The sequence below is a fragment of the Schistocerca piceifrons genome, chromosome 5 (assembly GCF_021461385.2).
Source record: "Schistocerca piceifrons isolate TAMUIC-IGC-003096 chromosome 5, iqSchPice1.1, whole genome shotgun sequence".
Lineage (NCBI taxonomy): Eukaryota > Metazoa > Arthropoda > Insecta > Orthoptera > Acrididae > Schistocerca > Schistocerca piceifrons.
In genome coordinates, this window is record NC_060142.1 from 30,309,634 (window position 1) to 30,327,243 (window position 17,610).

General features: G+C 48.4%; 1 protein-coding gene across 1 annotated transcript in view; it reads right to left on the reverse strand.

The window, feature by feature from the left end:
• LOC124798316 (venom dipeptidyl peptidase 4-like) overlaps positions 1-17,610 on the reverse strand; it is a 318,770-nt gene that overhangs the window by 213,531 nt on the left and 87,629 nt on the right. The window lies entirely within an intron of this gene.

Sequence of the window (17,610 nt, forward strand, 5' to 3'; positions counted from 1 at the left end):
AACCGTTAGGTCCTTCAGTGTGTGGGACCTGTTTTTGTACATTGTTCCTTTAAGGCAGCTGCGTTCAGGGCAGTATAAAGAAGCTCTCTTTCTGCAACAGCCAGTCTTGCGAGTACTTGCGATTGCTCGTTACAGAAGGGAACAATTGGTGCCGGCATGGCAACTTGTAAACCCGACTGTAAACAACTGAAGGCAGTTCTCGTAGCAGACGAACTTGAGAACAGACTCCTCAGGACGTAGATTTTTGGAATAGTCAGTCAACGTATTGTCCTCTCGTACCCATTAGTCACTTGTTTTATTTGACCTGGGAAGATTGGGAGCTTCAGGCGGTCTCCTACATGTCAAAAAGTGCTACAAAGTATTCTTAATTTATGTGTGTGTCCTTGAAATTTTAGCATGGGTATAGTTTTAATTACGACCACTAATAATAAATGAACAACGACAGCAAAAATAAGAAATTATAATAGAAGCTATGAAGATCGACAATAATATTAACTATTGTTCGTAGTAAGGATAACATTAGTTGTATTTACTGGTTTCGTCCATATGCAAGCGGTTTCGGTGTTACAGTACACCATCGTCAGGCCCCTGAATACAGTCCCCGATCTACGATATTTCGGAACCGGGACAAAAACTTTATAGTGGATCCCTCCCTCTCGCCCATCCACCACCTCTGCAGCGTTTGAGATAGGACATAAAAAATTTTAAAAAATCAAGTTTTCAATAATACATTCATTCTGTAGTACACATCTTTCTGGAGAATTTGATATGTAAGACACACATGTCTGAGGAAATTTAAGATATGTTATTGGTCCTAAGGGTGCCAGGCTTCTTCACACAGCATTCTTCTATAGTGTAACACTGTCTTTCGCTCTATGGAATTCAACTGTATATTATTTTGTACTAAAAACCGTCACAACCATATTCAGGAGAGTGAAAGCTGAAATGTCCTGTGGTGGCTCTCCTGCTCCCATTCGGCCGGTTTGACATCCTAACCCCTTTTTAGGGGAGAGAAAAAAAACATTAATACTGGGTTAGATTATTTGTGACCGAGAGAATAAGAACTCTTCAGAAAATTTGCACTCTTTATTGCCTATTAGCTAATAACTTTCACTTCTGTGTCACACAGAATGAAATACGGGAAACATACAACTATTAAAGACAAGAGACAAGCAAGACAAACATTTCTTAAGTCATCGAGTCCCAGCATATTTTTCTCTCTAATCTTTTACAGCTTTACACGCCGTGCTTTCCTTTCTGCGAAAGGAATCTTACCCCATCAAAGTTCACCTCATAGGCAATTTTATTTTCAGTGGTTAGGATCGTGTGGCCAGATAGACGTTCCTGACTCATTGTTGAACGCAGATAGCGTGTAATTAGTTTTAGTTTGCTGAAACTTCCCTCATCGCTTGCAGGTGTCGGTAATGTGCAGTATATCCTTAAAGCTTTTCTTATATTAGGAAAAACTTCTTGTAAGTCGTGCTTGTACAGATGTTGTAACAGGTCGAACGCACTTGATTCTCCATTAATTTAGGTCACAAACTTTTTGAATACAGCGAATTCCAGGCAAAAACCAACTGCACTGAGGTCTTTCGTATATTTTCGTACTAGATAGGCTCTATTTTTCTGTAGATCCTCAGTCGACATACTTAAAAGTGCGTGACTATCAGGGAACGCGAAATTTTCCATTTAGACTTTTGCACACTCTACCCTTGTTTCAATTTGTGTTAAAATTGTCAACTACTATTTTTATGTCTTTGGAAAACAGCTTAGTCGCGTCTAGTGTTCTTGATTCAACCTCGCAAATTTCGTGTTGCCTTATCTTTCTGGCAGTTCGTTTGCTCTGAGGACAGGCTCGATTTCCAACTCTTTTGGAATAGATACAGCATCTTCGATCCACAGTTCTATTGGTTTCTCTCTCATTTCTTGCAAGATCTTAACAAGCCCTTGCATTAGTACCACGTCCGGCCCCGGTAGCTGAGTGGTCAGCGTGACGGAATGTCAATCCTAAGTGCCCGGGTTAGATGCCCGGCTGGGTCGGAGATTTTCTCCGCTCAGGGACTGGGTGTTGTGTTGTCCTAATCATCATCATTTCATTCCCATCGACGAGCAGGTCGCCGAAGTGGCGTCAACTCTTAAGACCTGCACCAGGCGAACGGTCTACCCTACGGGAGGCCCTAGCCACACGACATTTCATTTCATTTCATTTCATTTCATTAGTACCACAGGGCGGGAAATGATAGTGTCCTCTTTCTGTATTTCGACGTTCACTCTATTGATCTCTCTAAGAGTGCCAGGTCAAATTGTTAACTTCGGGATAAATTTAAAATCCATCACAGCATCTAGAAGATGACCAGCTTCGTACTTAGATTCTGCAACAAAGGGAGGATTTTTCGATTTCTTCCAGAGCTTTGATAACTTCTGGTAGGTTATTTAATAGAGCTGTAATAGGTAGGAGTTTTGAATTATTTTGCACCTCATCGTGGACCCAACAAAAATGCAATACAGTTTCTGGACAACCCCAAACAGACAAAATTCTTCTGGACAAGACAACGCAGAATGCACGCCCACAAGATTTAAAGAGAGTGCCGGACAAGGAACAAACTTTGCTAGCTCGTTCCTTTCCATAATTCTAGACTGGAGATCCTTATATATGCCGGCCGTGTTAGATTTGTTATTGTAAGATTCTCCATGACATTTTTGCACATCCAAACCATCAGCCTCTAGTTTTTGTAGTATTTGCAGTGTGATACATACTCCAGCCTTTCCGTCAATTTCCTTTATTTCACATCCAGTTTATTTTTTTGTAATGATTTCTTGACTAATTTGTTCTCTGTGAAATACATGTAGCGTAACATGATGATATAGTTGGTCTCCTTTATCTGATTCCAAAATTTGCCATTTTATCGATGACTACTTTTCGTATTTTCTTCAACAAGTGTGATACTTGTCCCTTTTTCTAGTGAGCTAACTGGCACTTGAGAGTAGGATTGTATTTGGCGAGCGGAATTATCAAATTAAGAAAATTTCCTTGTCTAGGTGGAGTAAAATTTTCAGTGACACCACTACGTGTTTCTTTAAATACTCTATAAGCAAGAGAGTTTGTGGCAAGATACATGACAGCGTTCTTTTCTAAATGCAGAATATGTCTCCATTTTTCTTTCTGAGAGTGATTAAATCTCTCAGTCTTGTGATCGATGCCCTGGCACGATTTCATTTGCTGCGAGCCGGTTTTCCATTTGATAAAACATTCATTGTGTGTCTGTGATGCTTCATGCTCGAGTCATTTTTTGGAGCTTTTCCCAATTAATGGGACGCTCTCTAGACAAGGCTGATGCAGAAGAGCTGCCGTATGGCTTGCAGGCGGCAGAGTAAATTGCATTTTTTACCTTCGAATGAACACACCAGGATCTTTTAAGATTTTCCTGACTTGCCATTGTTCCGAACCCTATGTGATATTTCAAATACCTACCGTTGCGTTCAGTGGACCTAAACTCCATGGATGTTTATCATTTAGAAATACAGTTTCTTTGCTGAAGAATGATCTTCGGTGATCTATAATTTATTCATGGTCCGGCCATGTACCTGGGTCCATTAGACACATTTTTTGTTACCCGTCTGCTCAACGTCATCTTCCCGCTGAGATAATACCGACGATGAAGGCTGTTTACCATCATCTGAGACCTGAACTTTCGACTGTACAGTCGAATTATCTTGCATATCCAAATTACAAGAATTCTTCGAAATACCTAAAATCATAGTAAAAGAAGCATCAGTGGAGCTTGATGACACGCCTGCTTCGTGAAGCTATCTTCTGATCGAAGAAGCTAATTTATTTATTTATTTATTTATTTATCTATCTGTTCAGTCATATACTTACTTCTCTTTCTGTTTTTATTCCCAGAAAGCTTCTCTCTTGGCGCACTCATCAGTTGCTCTTTACTGCCAAAAAAATATAAATGAACATATTTTAACATTGCCGTATGGCCCTAACATACAGAATCATGATCATATTGTGAATTTGCATATGAAATACACGTATTTTATAATTATATCAGAACACGAACTTTTTATTTTAGCCTATTTAGAAACCAGTTATACAATCTTGTGCTAAATCTAGGGATAGCAATCTGTGGAATAGGCTATCCGCTGTGTAAATTGGGCCGCACGTTGTACGACGTCATTTTATTCTCCGGCTGGTTATCCCTGAAATAGCGTATCCATTCTGTTAGGTTGACAACAACAATGGAGCACGCTGCTTAATTTCGCATATGCCTTTCGTATTTGAAGGCTCTATTACATGGTACACCTATGAAATACAAATCTGCAGCAGCGCACCTAGCGTAAATGTCTGGAAATGCAGGCTGGTTCACGTTGTAATGGTACTTTAATTACGTAACCATTACGGCACCTCATCTCAACCTCTCGATACCAGCAATATTCTGCTGTGTTTCTGTAAAATAGTTAACATATTTCTGTGACAACATTCACATTTGATTTCATTAACGTAGAGGTACTTCGATACATCGATATGTATATATTGCAATGATATTATTCTTTTTTTTGTCACTGTGATCATTGACGTATTTGTAGCTCTGATTTTTGGGCGCGTAAGCGGTTATTGAAGAGTCAAGCTTTGGGCGTCATGTTAAAAAGACGCAAATTACAGTCAGTTTATGAAATGTGAACTTTAACAGTGAGGAAGATATTTTCAAGTATGATTTATATTGTGAAGTGATGTTTTGGAAGGAGTTACGTGATATTCCAACAAAAGTAATAAAAAAGAAACGTAACTTAAATTCGGAGTGCTGATTACTTTTTTTACATCACCATTGTCCTAACTTGCAAAAGTTTAATCTTCAAGAATGGTTTATGAAACACTTTTATAAAACTTTTGAATATCGCAGAATAACACGTAGGCCTCTTTGCATCCGAGCTTGGAATCATCACTACCTATATTTTCGACGATTGAACCGTGAGTTCACAACGAGACCAGCATGAGAAACACGAAAAGATGAGTGCCTAGTTTATCCATTATTTCAAGAAATGACTTTATTAACTGTGCTCTAATGACGCCTGCCACATAATATAACTTTGTTGTTTCCCGAAAATGCAATATTTAGCAGCGTGAGCAACACTTTGTTGTGGTAGGGTTGTTAGAACGTCTACCGATTACATGATGGATACGGGATATTCATGGCGTGGATTCGTGCATACGCACTGGAAGGAGTAATGTGCGAAACTACAAGGCGAATGAATGATTTTTTATAAAGCCGTAATAACGGCCCCAGAAATAATACCTCTGTGGTTACGCGAATGTTTTTCGCAGTAACAGCCTGCTGGGTTGAGTGCATTTTCTTGTACGGTAAGGTGCCTTAAGGAAGGCGAGACCTCACAACCCACTGCGTCCACAGGTTCGCCAAGACAGCCACGGGTACTTGCTGGCTTTACAGCTTTTATCTACGGATGTCCAAGGAAAGGAGATGGAAATCCTCTTGGAAACTGCACTTTCCGTAATGTGTTCGCTTTCGAGAGAGGACAAAAAAGAAGAAACCCCCCTTGTGGCTACAAACTAGCTCTAAACTCGAAGCTTACAGTGATCGTATATCAGATGCACTGTGCGGTGCTGTGCGGTGCTGTGACCTGACTTGTGTGATTATTTCTTCACATTCACATTGTTCCAAAGTCAGAAGCAAGATGTGGGAGATGGCGCCTGCGGACGCATGCTGTGCGAGAGAAGGCTATCCGCGGTCAGGGCACTGCACTGACAGGTCAGGCTCGTGACTATGGCAATAATGTCGGGAAATACTTCGAACGAGAGAAATACAATGGTGGACACTTGCTTCCTCTCACTTAAGTCACTGACAGAACCGCGGAGGCGTTAAAAATTCTCAAAAACACTTTTAAGAATAGGGAAGGAAAAGTACGGAGCCGTAGAAATTGAAGCTGGACCATCCCACCTCAGCACTCCAGAAAAAAAAGAAAAGAGGCAATTCGAGAAGCGTTTGACGAATATCTACGATTTTCAGGAAGATGTAATTCGTCATCACATTTACAGTTACTATTCGAGAAAGGAACATCTGCCCCGCGATATAATGAAAGCTTCCTTAGAAGAAGCGGAGGTTTTCAAAGGCAGCAAATCGTCGCTGCGAAATGTGGAGCACGACTTGTGCTTCATATATAAAAAAATTGATGTAAGAAATGTCAAATGGAGAGAGGTGACATCCTCAACATCATTATATCGATTTTTGAGGGCAATAGCAAAGGAAAATTTTGATGACAGTTTGGCTAGATGAAACATGGGTACATGCAAGCCATTCAATGAGTAACAGGATGGACAGACGATTCAGTGCGTGGCATCATGTCACAACCCATTGGAAAAGGTAGTGAACATTCTTCTCCATGCATTTTTTTTTTTTTTTGGTGGGGTTTAAGAGCGCTCAACTACTGAGGTCATTAGCGCCCAGTCACAGTTGTTAGAGCACATGGAATCTAGTAAAACTCAAGGGGAGGGGGGACACTAGAAAGTCCTGACAAGGATTCAGATAAAATAAGTAAAAAAGTTAGATGTCTTTGGACGAGCCAGTCGAAGTTATAAAACGCAGAACACGAGCAGCTGCTCGAGCGTCATCAGCTAAAATATCGGTAAAGTAGAGGGCAGGGATAGCACAACACGAGATTCACTAAAGCGGGGACACGACAATAAAACATGGTGCACTGTTAATGCTTGACCACAAGGGCACTGCGGGGCTGGGTCACCGGACAGCAGGTAGTGGTGACTATACCGGCAATGCCCAATCCGCAACCTGGTCAGAAGGACCTCTTCTCGCCGAGATGGTCGGTTGGTTGGTTGGTTGTTTGAGGTTAAAGGGACCAAACAGCAAGGTCATCAGTCCCTTGTTTCAAATAGACTCCATTCTGCTAACGGGACATCTCAGAAAAGTCAGAACAATAAAACGGAAAAAGGGGAAACGTAAAAGGGCAGTCACGTTGTCAATATTAAAAACAAATGAGGGGAGTTGGCAAGAGAACGAACCCAACACTATGCTGAAGCAGCATAGGCAAGACCACCTGTGACTTAAAAGGTACAACTGCTATAATGCAGAAAGTACGTATGGGAAGAGAAAAACTAACCAAGCCTTAAAAAGAAGAGGTAAAAACAGAGTAAAAGGGAAAGAAAAGAGGATTCCGGTCAGGGAGGTGAATCGGGAATCTCTGAACACTGCCCACAGTGGGAGACACCCAAACACTCACCGCCCTGCCCCAACACCAGAGGGAGATTAAAAACTTTAAAACTGAGAATAAAAACCACTCTCCCGGAGGAAACCTAGAACCAGAGAGACCATCCGGGAATCGTCAGCCAACATCAAAGGTAAAGTGTGGGGGAGTCTGTACTTAGCACGCAGAGCCAAAAGAAGGGGGCATTCAACCAAAATGTGGGCCACTGACTGGAAGGCTCCACAACCACATAGCGGGGGTGGCTCATCACGCAAAAGGAAACCATGGGTCAGCCTGGTATGGCCAATGCGGAGACGACACAGTGTGGTCGAGTCCTTGCGGGAGAGGCTAAAGGAAGAACGCCATGGGCCTGGATTCACCTTAATGGCACGAAGTTTATTAGACAGTGGAGTAGCCTCCCAAGAATTGGCCCATGACTGTGCAAAGTGGGATTTGATGTGAAGCCGTAAATCCGCTGCAGGAGGGGTTACAGAAAACGGGGGGTAAGTAACTGCTCCCCCAGCCAAACGATCAGCGAGCTCATTACCCGGGATACCCACATGGCCCGGGACCCATAGGAAGTCAATGGAACAAGCAGCACGGTGAAGATCAGCGAGATGGTCATGGATGGCAGAGACCAAGGGATGCCGCGAAAAACACCGGTCAATAGCAAAAAGGCCACTCATCGAGTCCGTACATAACAAAACGCGGTTTCGTTGGGATTGTTTAATAAAGGTAAGGGCCCGGGAAATTGCCATCAATTCCGCAGTAAACACCCCACATGAGGGTGGCAGTAGATGATTTTCCGTTCCAACAAAGGACGTGAAGGCATACCCAACATGATCAGCAGATTTAGAGCCATCAGTGTAAAAAACAACAGCATCCCGAAACTCCCATAAAATTTGGCGGAAAAAGGAACGGAACACCACCGGGGGGATGGAATCTTTCGGACCGCGGCGGAGATCCATCCGAATTCGAGGCCGAGGAACTAACCAAGGAGGGGTGGAGGGGAGGGAGCGAGGAAGACAGGACAAAGAAGGAAGCCGAAAATCACGGTTAAGAGACGCAAGGCGCAGTCCAACCGGTAAACCCGCCCGAGGGCGGGAGTCAGGCGGGCGACGTCCATGGTCTGGGAATAGGATAGAATAGGAAGGATGAGCGGGAGAAGAACGGATAGTAAGGGCATAAGACACCAGAAGCTGGGACCGCCGAACAGAAAGGGGGGGGATCCCAGCTTCAACCAGGAGACTATCAACAGGGCTAGTAGGGAAGGCACCGGTGGCCAAACGGATACCACGATGGTGGACCGGATCTAGCACGTGCAGTGTGGAAGGAGCAGCTGAACCATAAACTTGACAACCATAGTCCAAACGTGACAGAACTAGAGCACGATAAAGACGGAGGAGGAGGGAACGGTCCTTACCCCAGGAGGAGTGGGCAAGGAAGCGAAGGACATTGAGTTTACGGAAACATCCTACCTTCAGGAGTCTGATATGGGGCAGCCAAGTGAGCTTGTTGTCGAAAAGAAGACCTAGGAAACGAAACTGTGGAACCACAGGCAATCTTTGTGCAGCGAGATAGAGCTCTGGATCAGGGTGGACCGTAGTACGGCGACAGAAGTGGACCACCCGCGATTTTAAAGGAGAGAATTGAAACCCGTGTGAGAGGGTCCATGCAGAGGCACGCCGTATAGTCACCTGGAGCTGCCGTTCTGCAGATGGCATCGAGGAGGAACTAACCCAAATGCAGAAATCATTCACATACAGGGCAGGGGCGACCAAGGGACCGACAGAGGCCACAAGTCCATCGATAGCAATGAGGAAAAGAAGGACACTCAAGACAGAACCCTGTGGGATGCCCGTCTCCTGGGTTCGTGGAGAACTAAAAGCAGTACCAACGCGAACTCTGAATGACTGATGGATCAGGAACTGGCGGATAAAAATCGGGAGTGGGCTCCGAAGACCCCACTGATGAAGAGTTAGTAAGATGTGATGGCGCCAGGCCGTGTCATAAGCCTTGCGAAGGTCAAAAAACACTGCAACCAAATGGCGGCGCTGGGAAAAAGCCTGCCGAACTGCGGATTCCAAGCGAAGTAAATGATCGATTGGAGATCGTCCCTCTCGAAAGCCACACTGGTAAGGGGACAATAGATCCCGAGATTCGAGGACCCAAGTGAGCCGACGGGCTACCAGCCGTTCAAGTAACTTACAACCAACATTGGTCAAACTAATTGGCCGATAGCTGTCAACAGATAGGGGGTTCTGACCAGGCTTAAGGACAGGAACCACAATGCTATCCCTCCACTGAGAAGGGAAGTCACCCTGGAGCCAGATACGGTTAAACACCCGAAGAAGATGGTGCCGTTGTGGAGCACTGAGATGTTGAAGCAGCTGGTTATGAATGGAATCTGGGCCAGGGGCCATATCGTGAGAAGAAGATAGAGCAGAAAGAAATTCCCATTCAGTGAAAGGTTCGTTGTAAGATTCTGACTCACAAGTGGTGAAACATAAGGTGACAGCTTCAGCCTGCTGTTTTTGATGAAGGAAAGCAGCTGGATAGGAGGCCGACGCTGATGCCACTGCAAAATGGGTCGCAAGATGTTCTGCGAGAACTAATGGGTCCGTACAAATGCCATCTGGGAGGTGAAGGCCTGGGAGAGTGGACTGCCGATGGCAACCTTGGAGAGAGCGAAGTGTAGCCCATACCTGTGACAGAGGAACCAAGGGAAGAAACGAATCGTTCCCAACATATCCGCTTGCTCTGTTTGATTAAATAACGGGCTTTAGCGCGAAGGCGCTTAAAGGTAGAAAGGCTGGCTACAGATGGGTGCCTCTTAAAGTGTTGCAAAGCTCGACGGCGATCACGGATGGCAATGGCAATGGCCGTACTCCACCACGGGACTTGCCGACGACGAAATTGTCCAGATGAGCGCGGGACTGCAAGGTTAGCAGCGCGAACAATCGCGTCAGACACGTCACGTAGGACGTCACCAATACAACCCGACAAAGAGGGAGAAAACTCGACCTGTGCAGTATATAGAGGCCAATCGGCGCGGTGGAAAGACCAACGAGGTAACCTCTCCATCGGGGAGCGGGAAGGGAGCGTGATAATCAACGGGAAATGGTCACTATCACAAAGGTCGTCGTGTGGCGACCAGTGTAATGAAGGGAGGAGAGAGGGAGAAGAAAGAGAAAGATCAATGGCAGAAAAGGGACCATGACCAGCACTGAAATGAGTAGGGGAGCCATCATTAAGAAGGCACAGGTCGTGGTCTGCAATAAATTGGTCTATAAGAAGACCTCGTCTAGATGGAAAGGCACTGCCCCACAAAGGATGATGAGCATCAAAATCCCGAAGGAGGAGGAAGGGAGGAGGAAGTTGCTGAAGAAGGGTGGTTAAGGCAGCAGGTGTAAGAGTCCTGTCAGGAGGGAGATAAAGATTGCATACTGTGACTGCAGAGTCTAAGTGGACCCTAACAGCAACCGCTTCCAATGTAGTTTGGAGAGGAATCCACGTGCTAGCAATGTCTGTACGGACCAACGTACAAACGCCACCAGAAGCCCGCAAGGGTCCGACCCGATTTCGACAGAAAACACAGAACCCACGGAGGGTCGGTGAGTGAGCATCAGTAAAATGAGATTCCTGGAGAACCACACAAGCTGCTGAGTAGGACGAAAGAAGGGATTTCAATTCCGGAAGGTGACGATAGTAGCCATTACAATTCCATTGGAGAACCACAGAACGATGGTTTAAATGAGGGCTGAACACGCTGAATCCAGTCATACCGCCGGGTCCCCACCCGTCACCGACAAGGAGGGGGCGACATCCATAAACAACAGGTCAGAATCCGGTTGTGAAGTCGGGGAAGGGACCTCCGGTGACACCAGAGGCTCTTTGTCCCGGGACTTATGTTTCTTCTTCTTTTCAGGCTGAGATCGAGGAGGGCTGTGTGGCATAATGGAGCCAGCTGCAGCAAGATCAGGAACAGAAAGAGACCGGGCGACCTGGGGGCCGATAGACCGCGGCTCTCGCGGTCGCCGCGCTGCAGCAGACCTTTGACCTGGAAGGTGCCGGGAAGGGGCATCCCGGGAGAGGCGCCCTTGACCGGCAGACGCCGAAGGAGTGGGACACTTCTCCGGCTGGGGAGGGGAAGCAGCGCCCAGAGGAGAAGGTGTGGGAGCCGCAGGGGAGGGGGGAAGGAGAGGGGTCCAGGACGGGGGTAAGGAAGGGGGAGGAAGGGATGAAGATGTAACCAAGGCGTAACTAGATGTCATGGACACAGGGTGCAATCGTGCATATTTCTTACGGGCCTCTGTGTAGCTTAAACGATCAAGGGACTTATACTCCTGTATCTTTCTTTCTTTCTTATAGACTGGGCAATCTGCTGAACGTGGAGAATGACTACCATGACAATTTACACATACAGGAGGGGGAACACAGGGACTCCCCTCATGGAGTGGACGTCCACAGTCACCACAGAGAGGGTCCTGGGTACAGCGAGAAGACATGTGGCCAAAACGCAAGCACTTAAAACACCGCATAGGAGGTGGGATGTACGGCTTCACATCACAGCGATAGACCATAATCTTAACTTTCTCAGGAAGGGTATCCCCTTCAAAGGCCAGGATAAAGGCACCAGTATCAATACGATTATCTTTAGGACCCTTCTGAACACGCCGAACAAAATGAACACCCCGCCGTCCGAGATTGTCCCGAAGTTCCTCATCAGTTTGAAGGATGAGGTCTCTGTGAAAAATCACACCTTGTACCATATTTAGAGACTGGTGAGGGGTAATGGACACGGGTATTGTGCCAAGATGGGTACAGGCACGATGGGCCGCAGATTGGGCAGCCGAAGCAGTTTTTATCAGCAACGAACCCGACCGCATCTTGTCTTCAATGTGTTCCACAAAGAATAAAGGTTTGACACTGGTGAAAGTATCTCCATCAGTCCTGGTGCAAACTAGATAACGGGGGAAAGGTTTTGCCCCTAGACGACGGGCCTGACCCTCCTCCCAGGGGGTAGCCACAGAAGGGAAGGCTGAAGGGGCAAGAGAAGCAGCACTTGAGAAATCAGTACCACGCAGAGAGACGGCCGCAGAAGAGCGGCCAGAGTTTTGGACCCGTATGCGTTTCATCTGCATAGCGTCCGCCCTGATACCACCCACTCCGATCAGGGGCTCTCCTCACGGGCGCCACCCAGCCACAGCAAGGGCCGTCTGGCACGGCTGCCATTGCCGGGAGTTCCGATGCTCCAGGATGACGAGCAACCACTCCAAGGCATGCATGAGGAGGTCACAGCTCAGGTATCTGAAGTGTGATCCCTGTGTGTTCAGGGGGCTCAACCAAAAGGATACATAGCGACCCCACCACACGGGCTGGCTACCGTGCTGGCTATGCACCCTAGCATCAGACAACGACGTAAAAGAAAAGGTGGAATGTACTAGGAGGGCACACGTCGGAGACACTAGGTAAGGTACTCTTCCCCAAATGGCTCACACTACGGAAGAGAAATTTTGGAATGGAGGTCAAACCCCAGAGGGGGACCAAGGAATGCCAAAAGGAGGAGATGATTACGCAACAAAGCCGGAGGGTAAAACCAACAGAACCAGGAGGATAGTGGGGGCCAACATAAGCAAGGACACCAATAGAGGGAGAGGAGAGGGCGAGGGGAAAGGGGTATGGAGGGGAAAGGAGGGCAAGGGAAAGGAAATGCAGCCTGGGAGAGAAAGAAGGCTGCAATGGCTCTGGGCCCCGTGCTCGCCACGCACGTATCCACAAAAGAGTTGTGGACCCCCTGGGGGACCGAGATGGTCGGGAGGAGGTTGTCCAAGCCGTTGGGAGCGGTTTTACTGCCCAGAGCTTGTTTCCTTGGAGGGATGACCAAGCATCCCACCACAACGACACAAGCCTCTTACAAACAAACCCACGGACATCAGATGACGGGACACAATGGGAGGCTGGCCGAGGCACGAGGACTGCAGCCTTGGGTGCAGCATCTGCAGCCTCATTCCCAGGCACTCCTACATGTCCAGGAACCCGCAGAAAGCTGACAGGAGAACCATTATCATCGAAAGAATGGAGGGACTGCTGGATCCGTTGAACCAAGGGATGGGCCGGATAGGGAGCTCCAAGGCTCTGAAGAGCACTGAGTGAGTCAGAACAGAGTACCTACGATGAATGGCGGTGGCGGTGGGCGTACTGAACGGCCTGATGGAGAGCAAAAAGCTCGTCCGTAAAGCTGGAACATTGGTCAAGGAGCCGGTATTTAAAGGTCGCGGCCCCGACGACAAAGGCACAGCCGACACCATCGTCAGTTTTGGAGCCATCGGTGTAAATAAAGGCGTGACCGGCAAGTCGAGCACGAAGTTCGACAAACCGTGAGCAGTACACTGCAGCTGGAGTACCCTCCCTCGGGAGCGAGCTGAGGTCGAGATAAATATGAACCGGAGCATGGAGCCAAGGTGGTGTCGGGCTCCCACCCTCTCTGAAGGTGGTAGGGAGGGCAAAATCCAATTGTCGAAGCAGGCGATGGAAGCGGACTCCAGGGGGCAGCAGGGCAGACACATACAACCCGTACTGACGGTCGAGAGAATCGGCGAAGAAGGACTGATAAGAGGGGTGGTTGGGCATTGACAACAGCAGACAGGCATACCAACACAGCAGTACGTCACGCCGGTAGGTCAATGGTGATTCGGCAGCTTCAGCATAAAGACTCTCGACGGGACTAGTGTAGAAGGCTCCGGTCGCAAGACGTAACCCCCGATGGTGGATGGAGTTGAGACGGCGTAAGATTGATGGCCGAGCAGACGAGTAGACGAAGCTCCCATAATCCAGCTTCAATCGGACTATGGACCGATACAAGCTAAGGAGAACAGTGCGATACACCCCCCAATATGAACCACTAAGAACTCTGAGGACATTAAGGGAACGTGTACAACGGGCCACCAAATAAGAGACATGCGGAGACCAACAAAGTTTCCTGTCCATTGTGAGCCCTAGAGACTTAGTTGTTTCCACGAATGGGAGAACAACGGGACCGAGATGTAAGGATGGCGGAAGGAACGCTTTACATCGACAAAAGTTGAAAAAAACCGTCTTCTCTTCAGAAAACCGGAAGCCATTTGCCACACTCCATGAGTATAGGCTATCTAGACAACGCTGAAGGCAGCGCTCCAGGAGGCATGTTCTCTGGGCACTGCAGTAGATCGCGAAGTCATCCACAAAGAGAGAGCCTGAGACATTAGGTGGAATGCAATCCATAATTGGATTGATCACGATGGCAAACAGGGCTACGCTCAAGACGGAGCTCTGAGGCACTCCATTCTCCTGGAGGAAGATGACTGACAATACGGAACCTACACGTACCATAAACTTTCGATCCGTTAAAAAATAATCAATAAAAAGTGGCAGGCGATCGCGTAGGCCCCACCTGTGCAAAGCGCGGAGGATACCTCCTCTCCAACAGGTATCATAAGCCTTCTCCAAATCGAAGAACACGGCTACCGTTTGGCGCCTTCGCAAAAAGTTGTTCGTGATGAATGTCGACAAGGTCACAAGGTGGTCAACAGCGGAGCGGCGGCGACGAAAGCGGAATTGGACATTGGTAAGTAGCTGTCGAGATTCAAGAATCCAGACTAACCGAGCATTAACACTGCGCTCCATCACCTTACAGACACAGCTTGTAACAAAAATGGGGCAGTAACTAGAAGGAAGGTGTCTATCCTTCCCGGGTTTGGGTATAGGAACAACGACGGCGTCACGCCAACGCATGGGGACCTAACCTTCAGTCCAGACGCGATTGTAGATACGAAGAAGGAAGCTTTTGCCCGCCGGAGAAAGGTGTGCCAGCATCTGAACGTGAATGGCATCTGGCCCCGGAGCAGAGGACCGGGACAGTGCAAGCGCACGTTCGAGTTCCCGCATAGTAAAGGGGGCATTATAAGATTCCAGATTCAGCGAGTGGAAGGAAGGTCGCCGAGCCTCTTCTGCCTCTTTCCTGGGAAGGAAGGCAGGGTGGTAATGGGCGGAGCTTGAAACCTCCGCGAAAAAGCGGCCGAAGGCGTTGGAGACAGCCACAGGATCAACAAGGACCTCATTACCTGAGGTCAGGCCAGGTACCGAGGAGTGGGCCTTAATGCCCAACAGCCGGCGCAGGCCACCCCAAACGACAGAAGAGGGAGTAAAACTGTTAAAGGAGCTGGTGAAAGAGGCCCAACAAGCTTTTTTGCTGTCTTTGATGACTAAGGCATTGCGCTCGGAGTCGTTTGTATCCAATACAATTCGCCAACGTAGGATGGCGGCGAAAGGTGCGTAAAGCACGTCGTCGAGCACGGATAGCGTCTCTACAAGCCTCATTCCACCAGGGGACGGAAACGCGACGTGAAGAGGTAGTATGAGGAATGGAACGTTCGGCAGCATTGACGATAACAGCTGTGAGGTATTCGACCTGACTGTCACAACTGAGAAAATCGTGGTCCGGAAAGGTCGCCAGGGAGGAGTAAAGTCCCCAGTCAGCTTTCGGTATGTTCCAGCTTGAAGGACGTGGGGATGGGGTGTGGTGCAGGAGACGAACGACACAGGGGAAGTGGTCGCTCGAATAGGTGTCAGAAAGGACATACCACTCGAACCGATGGGCAAGAGTGGTAGAACAGATCGAGAGGTCCAAGTGGGAGAAGGTATGACTAGAGTCAGAGAGGAAAGTCGGGGCGCCAGTATTGAGGCAGACAAGATTGAGATGGTTGAAGACATCCGCCAAGAGGGAGCCTCATTGACAGGATGCAGGAGAGCCCCAAAGGGGATGATGGGCATTTAAGTCGATGAACAATAAAAACGGCAGAGGAAGCTGAACAATCAGGTGCATCATGTTAGCCCGGCTAACTGCGGATGACGATGGAGTGTAGGTGGTACAAACTGAAAAGTAAAAGCAGAAAGGGTAATACAGACAGCTATTGCTTGGAGTGGGGTGGTCAATGGGTTGGCATGGTAACAGATATCGTCCCGAACGAGCAACATGACCCCACCATGAGCTGGGATACTGTAAACAGGGGTGAGGTCATACCACTCCGAGGTATAGTGGGTAGGACGAGCAGACAGTGCAGGCAGAGGAGGAGTTGTAATTCCTCCCGATTAGATCGAATACCTCTTATGTTCCAATGTAACAAGACCATCTCTAGTCAAAAAAGAGGGGGAATGAAACGGGGGAAGAGCTGGTCACCTCGACGGCCGCAGAGGGTTCAGGTTTCGAGGGAACAACGCTACAACCGACAGGAGGCGGATCCTGTTCCATCGGGTCGTCGCCAGCGCCGGCCACTGTCCCAGGTAGTGTAGGAGGGGCAGCATCATTTGCCGACGAGAGGCCAGCTCAGCGCCTGGCAGCAGAGCGTCGCGGCGAAACTGAGGATTGCCGGGAGCAGCAACTCACGGATGGAGCATCTGACGAAACGCGCCGGGGTGGAGAGGGGGATAGAGACTTCTTCTTGGAGGCCTTCTTGGAAGTCTGAGGAGGCACAGGGATGGTGGGCTGGACCCGAAGAAGGTCCTCACGCGTGGGATCCGTTTTGGAACGCCAGACCTCAGAATCTGGGGTCCGGAACATTTCCCCGATGGACGCCTGAGAAGAGGATCACTTCGCAGGCGGCGGGGGGGGGGGGGGCGAGGAAGGGTGGCCCCTGGGGCAGAGAGGGCGTGGTCGGCGGGGGAGGAGGATTTGGAAGGGAGGGATTTGGGAAGCGGAGGCATAGACCCCGGATGGGGGAGGAGGTGGAGGGGGGACAGGATAGGGGTGAGGATACCGTGGAAGGAGTTGACACAACTGAGGCAAACGAAGTGGTCAACGTCACGGGATGGAGGCAGTCATACTTCTTCCTGGCCTCAGAATAAGAGAGACGATCCAAAGTTTTGAATTCTTGAATCTTCTTCTCCTTCTGATACGCGGGGCAGTCTAAGGATATAGGCGAGTGGATGCCAGGACAATTAACGCACCGGGGTGGTGGGGTGCATGTATGTTCCTCACGAAGAGGACGTCCACAATCGCCACAAAGGGGCTCAGCCTCACACCGTGACAACATGTGACCAAAGTGCAAACACCGAAAACAGCGCATAGGAGGCGGGAGGTAAGGTCGCATGTCGCACCAGTAGCACATCACCTTTACCTTATCCGGGAGAACGTCCCCCTCGAAGACGAGGATAAAGGCCCCGGTGTCGATGCGACGGTCTTTGGGGCCGCGCTGGACTTGCAGGACGAAATGCACGCCTCGGCGCTCCAGGTTGGCCCTGAGCTCCTCATCAGATTGCAGCAGGAGGTCCCGATGAAAAACAACCCCCTGCGTCCTATTCAGTGCCAGATGCGGGACAATGGACACTGGGATGTCCCTTGTCGGTCGCACACCT